Raw genomic sequence first — 8,219 nt, 5'->3', positions numbered from 1 at the left:
ATTTCCAGTGTTAGCTCTGTGGCCTCTACTCTCAGTCCTTCGCCATCCTCCACCTTCCCTAGTCCCTTTCTCAGGAGGTGGCCTGCTGGGCTGCTCTGTACTGTTGTACAGGTTGTACATTGCACAACTCTAAGGACGTCATTCACCTAGACTTCGGTATGAATATGGTGCCCCTCTAGAGTTGTCAGCGTACAACCTTGCCAATGGTCCACGAAGGCTTCGTCAGCCTGTTTAAAGAGATAAGGAAAGAGACTCTTCCTAGCCTCTGACTATATATCCAGAGTCTCGGCCCTGGCTTGAATCCAAGATGCAAAAGAGGTCTCAGGAGTTAGGCCCAGACTGAGAATGGGAGCAGCCTCTGGAAGGGATGGGGCCCTGGAGGCAGGCTGTCAGGTGCTCAGGCCTGGGCCTCCTGTCAACCCCCATTCCTTGGGAGGACGGCTCTTCCCTCTTCCCCTGGCACCCCACCCCTGTTGACTGCGTTTTGATTAGAATGTGGGCTCTAACTTGGAATTAACCTGATTAATGTAATGAAGGCAGGGCCGGCTCAGCACCGCCTGGTGATGAGGGGAGATGGATTGGGAGCGAAGGCGCTCGGATGGAGGCGAGGCCGTAATTGCTGCGTTTACTGCTACCTGCCTCGCTGACCCTGCTGTTTAGCCCATTAATGATGATGCACAAGCCTCACTTTCCAGAGATAATGACAGAGGATCTCGGGGGAGGGCACAGTAGGAAGCAGAGGGAACTGGGGGTCTGGGGTCTCAGGATGACACAGGTCTGAGGATGGCTTCCTGGAGAGGGTGAGAGATGAGGGACCTGAGGCACAGAAGTGTATGGAGAGACAGAGGGCGCAAAGATATAAGCTGGGGGCCTTCTCTAGGCGCCTGCCTCCTTAGGATAGTTTAAGAGAACTGCCTGGAGCAGGGGCTCTACAGCTGGCAGGGCTCTCTGCCTGGGCGGGAGGCCAACACTACTGCCTCCCCAACTCAGGAGGACTTCCTGAAGGAGAGGCCTTGGGAAGAGGAAAGAAAGCCCAGGGAGCTGGGCAAGGGCTAGCAGGGCTTTCCCCCTTGCCTCCAGCGCTGGCCTAGGGCAGGGTGGAAAGCATTGTGGGAAGTCAAGCAGAGTCTGGGGGGCATAGTGTGGGCACATATATGTGCACTCATGTATTCAGCACGAAGAATCTGTGGGTAAGTCAGTGGGAAGCCTTATCACCTTGATTAACTCCTTTTATTTTATTTTTGGCTGTGCTGGGTCTTTGTTGCTGCAAGTGGGCTTTCTCTAGTGGTGACAGAGAGGGGGCTACTCTGTAGTTGCAGTTCACGGGCTTCTCACTACAGTGGCCTCTCTTGTGGAGCCAGGCTGTAGGGCACACAGACTTCAGTAGTTGCAGCAGTTGGGCTCAGTAGTTGCAGCTTGGGTGCTCAGAGCACGGGCTCAGTAGTTGCCATGCACGGGCTTAGTTGCTCTGCAGCCTATGGGATCTTCCCTTGGACCAGGGATTGAACCCATATTCCCTGCATTGGCATCCCTCCTTGATGCCTCAAAGAAGATGAAACGGATGTTCCTGATCTTATATGCTGCCTCTCCACGTACTTTATCCTTATTCATCCATGTACTTCATTCATTCATTCAAGAAAGTTCAAGGGTTGTCCTGGTTCTGCTGCAAACTTGCTGACCCCACTGGGCCCTTTCCCTCCTCTGGCCTCAGTTGGCAACTCTGTAAATGAGGGGCTGGAGCAGGGGGTTAGCCCTGATGTGTGGTGATGCAGGGGTATAGCCTCTCTTTACTGACACCTGTAGTCTGCCTGGGACTCCTAGTGGGTGGAGGGCCCTCAGAGGAGCCCTGAGACAGTGGGAGTCTTCCCTGCCTCTGCTGGACCCTGTTGGGGCTCCTACACCTATGTCCTAGCTTTTTAGTAGTTGCTTTGAATTTAGTAGTGGCTTTGAGAACCCACATTAGGCTCATCAACAACAGCTCCCTGGTTATTCTCACATGTTTATTCGCTAAGTCGTATCTGACCCTTTCGTGACCCAGTGGACTTGTAGCCCACCAGGCTCCTCTGTCTGTGGGATTTCCCAGGCAAGAATACTGGAGTGAGTTGCCATTTCCTTTTCCAGGGGATCTTCCTGACCCAGAGATCGAATCTGAATCTCCTGCTTGGCAGGCAGATTCTTTACCACTGTGCCACCTGGGAAGCCCTGTTCTCACATGAGCCGCTGACAAACTCCAACTGTCTCGGTGCACTGGGGTGATCAATTTGTGACACAAATCCAGACTTTGTATTTATCCCTTAAATTACATTGTGTTAAGTTTGATTCATTATTCCAAGCTGTCTTTGAGGCCCTAATTTTTTCCTCTACCATTTAACAAATTCTATGTCTTCTGATAATCTGATGAGCTTGGAGGTCATTGACAAAAACGGAGAATAGGAGGGCCAATAATGGAGTCATGGGAGCAAGCTCTGGCAAAATTCTTTTCAACCTTATACCCATCTACTTTTTCCTTTCATTTCTCCATTTTGACTACTGGTTCTTGGTGAACCTACCCTGGTTTTTCTGTGCACAGATGTTCTCTGCTTAGTGCCCATGCACTGTGAGTGATGCATTTTCCAGCCAGAGTGCAAACCCCATGAAGACAAGAACCACAATTTCCCTGTTCGTTATGGAATCTCCAGAGTCTGGCTCTCTTTCTGAGACTTAGAGGGTGCTTACTACAGAGTCATTGAGAGACTAAACAACATAAATGACTCCTCTGACAGAAATGAGGGTGGTACTGGTATTAGGGTGGGACAGTTATGGTGTAGTTGTGCAAAATGTTAGGAACATAATGTGTGTATAGGGCTTCCCAGGTGACTCAGCAGTAAAGAATCAACCTGCCAATGCAGGAGACGTGGTGGGTTCCCTAGGTCAGGAAGCTCCCCTGGAGGAGGAAATAGCAACCCACTCCAGTATTCTTGCCTAAGAAATCCCATGTACAGGAGAGCTTGGCAGGCTACAGTCCATGGGGTGGCAAAGAGTCAGACACAACTGAGCCACTGAGCACACACACAAATACAGTGTGTACTCAGACACCCACCTTCCAGCCTCTGCCACTAAGCCTTTGATGTGAAAGGTAGAGAGGAGAGGGATATTTGGTGGAAAAAAATTTTTTTTTTTTGGTGGAAAATTTTAAGCAAGAACTCTGGGGTACTTCTAAAGAGAGAGAGGGTATATGTGGAAGGTGAGGAAAGAGTGCAAGTGAGCATGCTTTGGGGTTGGGTAGATTTGGCTTTGAATTTTGCTTTGTTCATTAGCTGCATAATGAAAGGTGATTGCTTATCATTTTAGGGCCTCCATTTTTCATCTGTAAAATGAGCCTAATAATATCTATCCCCCTCAGTTATTGTGAGGAGTAAATACAACAACAAAGTCCCCTAGTCCCCAGCTGAGGCTCAGCCCTGCACCAGTGAACAGGAGCCCCACCTCATCTCCCCTCCCCTCCTTCTTCATTGTAATGGAGACTGAAACTCTCAGGGAGAAAGAGAGAAGAAAGAGTGTGAGGAATGTTATTTGTGCTCCAAAATTAGTATTTTCTGCACAGTTACCTGGGAATTCAACTTTAGTCTGGGAAGTCAACTTTGAAACTTTTTTAAAAAAGCTGTTTCCCCTCATTATACGGGTTCAGTTCAGTTCAGTCACAGTTGTGTCTGACTCTGTGACTCCATGGACTGCAGCATGCCAGGCTTCCCCGTCCATCACCAACTCCCAGAGCTTGCTCAAACTCATGTCCATCGAGTCAGTGATGCCATCCAACCATCTCATCCTCTGTTGTCCTCTTCTCCTCCTGCCTTCAATGTTTCCCAGGATCAGGATATTTTCCAGTGAGTCAGTTCTTCTCATCAGGTGGCCAAAGTATTGTAGTTTCAGCTTCAGCATCAATCCTACCAATGAATATTCAGGATTGACTTCCTTTAGAATTGTCTGGTTTGATCTTCTTGCTGTCCAAGGGACTCTCAAGAGTCTTCTCCAATGCCACAGTTCAAAAGCATCAGTTCTTCGGTGCTCAGCTTTCTTTATGGTCCAACTCTCACATCCATACATGACTACTGGAAAAACCATAGCTTTGGCTATACAGACCTTTGTCGGCAAAGTCATGTCTCTGTTTTTTAATATGCTGTCTAGGTTTGTCATAAATTTTTTTCCAAGGAGCAATAGTCTTTTAATTTCTTGGCTGCTGTCACTATCTGCAGTGATTTTGAATCTCAAGAAAGTAAAGTCTGTCACTGTTTCCATTGTTTCCCCATCTATTTGCCATGAAGTGATGGGACCAGATACCATGATCTTAGTTTTTTGAATGTTGAGTTTTAAGCCAACTTTTTCACTCTCCTCTTTCATTTTCATCAAGAGGCTCTTTAGTTCTTCTTTGCTTTCTGCCATAAGGGTGGTGTCATCGGAGTTTCTGAGGTTTTTGATATTTCTCCCAGCAATCTTGATTCCAGCTTGTGCTTCATCCAACCTGGCATTTCACATGATTTGCTCTGCATATAAGTTAAATAAGCAGGGTGACAATATACAGCCTTGGTGTACTCCTTTCCCAATTTGGAACCAGTCCATTGTTCCATGTCCAGTTCTAACTGTTGCTTCTTGACCTGATATGGGTTTCTCAGGAGGCAGGTAAGGTGGTCTGGTATTCCCATTTCTTTCAGAATTTTCCACAGTTTGTTGTGATCCACACTGTCAAAGGTTTTAGCATACTTGATGAAGCAGAAGTAGATGTTTTTCTGGAATTCTCTTGCTTTAATATTCATAACCCATTATATGGGCTGTGGCTGTTAATTGAAGAAAAACTAGAAAATTCAGATGTCCAAAATATAACATTTAATCCTATCACCCACAAAATGTGTGTGTGCTTATGGGGAACATGTTGCACTATTTCCTTTTAAACACATTGACTTGGGGTTGCAGAGGAACTTCCAGGTGGAGGTGTCCGTTAGGCTGACGGACATATGAAACTGGGAGACAGTGAGTGGAGCTGAAGATGACAGGTTAGGAGTTGTCAGTGTGTCTGTGTGAACTTTGCAACTGTGGAAAAGGTCACGGTGACTGAGGAGGGGTCAGGTTGTAGGCTAACGGTGGGACCTGGAAGCACCAGCCTGTGAAGGGCAGGTAGAGTTTGAGCAGCCAGTGGTTAAGGCTGAGAATCCCCATCAGAAAGGCTGGAAAAAAATCAGGAGTGTGTCATCAGGAAGCTGAGGGAGAAGAGTGGTCCAAGCAGGTGGGGGTGGGCAGCAGTATGACCTGCTGCAGGGATGTCATAGAGACCAACGGGGTTTGCAATGGGAGCACATAAAGACCGTAAATCAACTATACTCCAATATAAAATAAAAATTAAGAAAAAGACCTTGGCCAAAACCGTTAGCCTAGGGTAGTGGTTTTAGAAAAGGCAGAGGAACCAGAGATCAAATTGCCAACATTCGCTGGATCATCAAAAAAGCAAGAGAGTTCCAGAAAAACATCTATTTCTGCTTTATTGACTACGCCAAAGCCTTCAACTGTGTGGATCACAATAAACTATGGAAAATTCTGAAAGATGGGAATACCAGACCACCTGACCTGCCTCTTGAGAAACCTGTATGCAGGTCAGGAAGCAACAGTTAGAATTGGACATGGAACAACAGACTGGTTCCAAATAGGAAAAGGAATACGTCAAGGCTGTATATTGTCACCCTGCTTATTTAACTTATATGCAGAGTACATCATGAGAAACGCTGGGCTGGAAGAAGCACAAGCTGGAATCAAGATTGCCGGGAGAAATGTCAATAACCTCAGATATGCAGATGATACCACCCTTATGGCAGAGAGTGAAGAGAAACTAAAAAGCCTCTTGATGAAAGTGAAAGAGGAGAGTGAAAAAGTTGACTTAAAGCTTAACTTTCAGAAAACTAAGATCGTGGCATCTGGTCCCATCACCTCATGGGAAATAGATAGGGAGACAGTGGAAACAGTGTCAGACTTTATTTTTTTGGGCTCCAAAATCACTGCAGATGGTGACTGCAGCCATGAAATTAAAAGATGCTTACTCCTTGGAAGGAAAGTTATGACCAACCTAGATAGCATATTAAAAAGCAGAGACATTACTTTGTCAACAAAGGTCTGTCTGGTTAAGGCTTTGGTTTTTCCAGTGGTCATGTATGAATGTGAGAGTTGGACTGTGAAGAAAACTCAGCGCCGAAAAATTGATGCTTTTGAACTGTGGTGTTGGAGAAGACTCTTGAGAGTCCCTTGGACTGCAAGGAGATCCAACCAGTCCATCCTAAAGGAGATCAGTCCTGGGTGTTCATTGGAAGGACTGATGCTGAAGCTGAAACTCCAATACTTTGACCACCTCATGTGAAGATTTGACTCATTGGGAAAGACCCTGATGCTGGGAGGAATTGGGGGCAGGAGGAGAAGGGGACGACAGAGGATGAGATGGCTGGATGGCATCACCAACTCAATGGACATGAGTTTGAGTAAACTCTGAGAGCTGGTGATGGACAGGGAGGCCTGGCGTGCTGCAATTCATGGGGTCGCAAAGAGTTGGACACGACTGAGAGACTGAACTGAACTGAACTGAGTGGGGGTGGAAGACAGGTGACAGTGTGATGCTTTTGAGATTCATCCATGTTATAGCCTATATCAGGACTTCACTCCTTTCTATGACCAAGTGATATATTCCATTGTACAGATAAACGACACTATATACCACATTTTGTTTATCTTTTTGTTGATGAATGGGTATTTCCCCTCTTAAATCAGAAGTCCATTCATTCAAATGAAACATTCTGTGTGAAAATACTAACTTGAGCCTGTTTTCCATTATTTTAAATGGGAAAAATGGAAACAGGTTGTGTGTCAACTTGAATCTTTCAACAAATTTCCTAAAAAATGTAACTAGATCCCAGTAAATGCCCATACAGAATTAACAAATTATTACATTACGATGTAAAAAGCTCAGTATATTGCTTCATGATTACCGAACAAGAATATAGCTGTAATGAATGGTTGCTTTGTTAGCAATAAGCCTTCTTAGCCTCAGCCACACTCCAGACTCACATCCCATTTGTTGACACTTTTCAAAACGTTTACACATGATTCTGATACCCTATCAATTCTATTTGAAATGTAACTTGGGATTTTTCCCATCCATCATTATGTTTAGAATGCCATATTGAGCTTTGGGGATGCAAATACAGATATATTTTCCCTCTGTAAACAAAAACTGACAAATATTACTGTAATTGATATACATGGGTTCTCTAAGGTTGGGGTACTAAAAGCCTAAAGATGTTTTGCCAGGAAAATATTAATAGGGGAGCATTTTCTACAGGATATTCCAATATAGTTAAACAAAAAATCCAAAGTATATGTTCTATATGTACATGTGTGTGTGTAAGTGCATGGAAGAACATACACCAATCTAGTTACAATAAAGAATGGGCAGAGATCTATAGAGACGTTTCTCCAAAGAAGACATACAGGTGGCCAAAAGGCACATGGAAAGATGATCAACATCACTAATTATTAGAGAAATGCAAATCAAAACTACAATGAGATATCACCTTACACAAGTCAGAATGGCCATCATCAAAAAATCTGCAAACAATGAATGCTGGAGAGGGTGTGGAGAGAAAGGAACCCTCCTACACTGGTTGGTAGGAATGAAATTGATATAGCACTATAGAGAACAGTGTGGAGATTCCTTAAAAAACTAAAAATAGAGCTACCCTATTATCAAGTAAGCCCACTTTTTGCCATATATTCAGAGAAAAACACAGTTTGAAAGGATTTATGCACCCCAATGTTCACTGCAGCACTGTTTACAATAGCCAAGACATGAAAGCAACCTAAATGTCCACCAGTAGATGAATGGATAAAGAAGATTTGGTACCTATACACAATAGAATATTACTCAGCCATTGAAAAGTATGAAATAATGCCATTTGCAGTAACATGGATGGGCCTAGAGTTTATCATACTAATTGAAGTAAGTTAGTCAGAGAAAGACAAACATCATTCGATATTTTGATAAATAATGGGCAGAATCTAAAAAAATGACGCAAATGAACTTATTTTTAAAACAGTAACAGACTCAAAGACTTATAGAATGAACTTGTGGTTACTGGAGGGGGGTAAGGGGAAGGGAAGGATAGAATGGGGGTTTGGGATTGACATGTACACACTTCTATATTTAAAAT

This window comes from Dama dama, chromosome 15, assembly GCF_033118175.1.
Source record: "Dama dama isolate Ldn47 chromosome 15, ASM3311817v1, whole genome shotgun sequence".
NCBI lineage: Eukaryota > Metazoa > Chordata > Mammalia > Artiodactyla > Cervidae > Dama > Dama dama.
Note: the sequence above shows the minus strand (reverse complement) of the source record.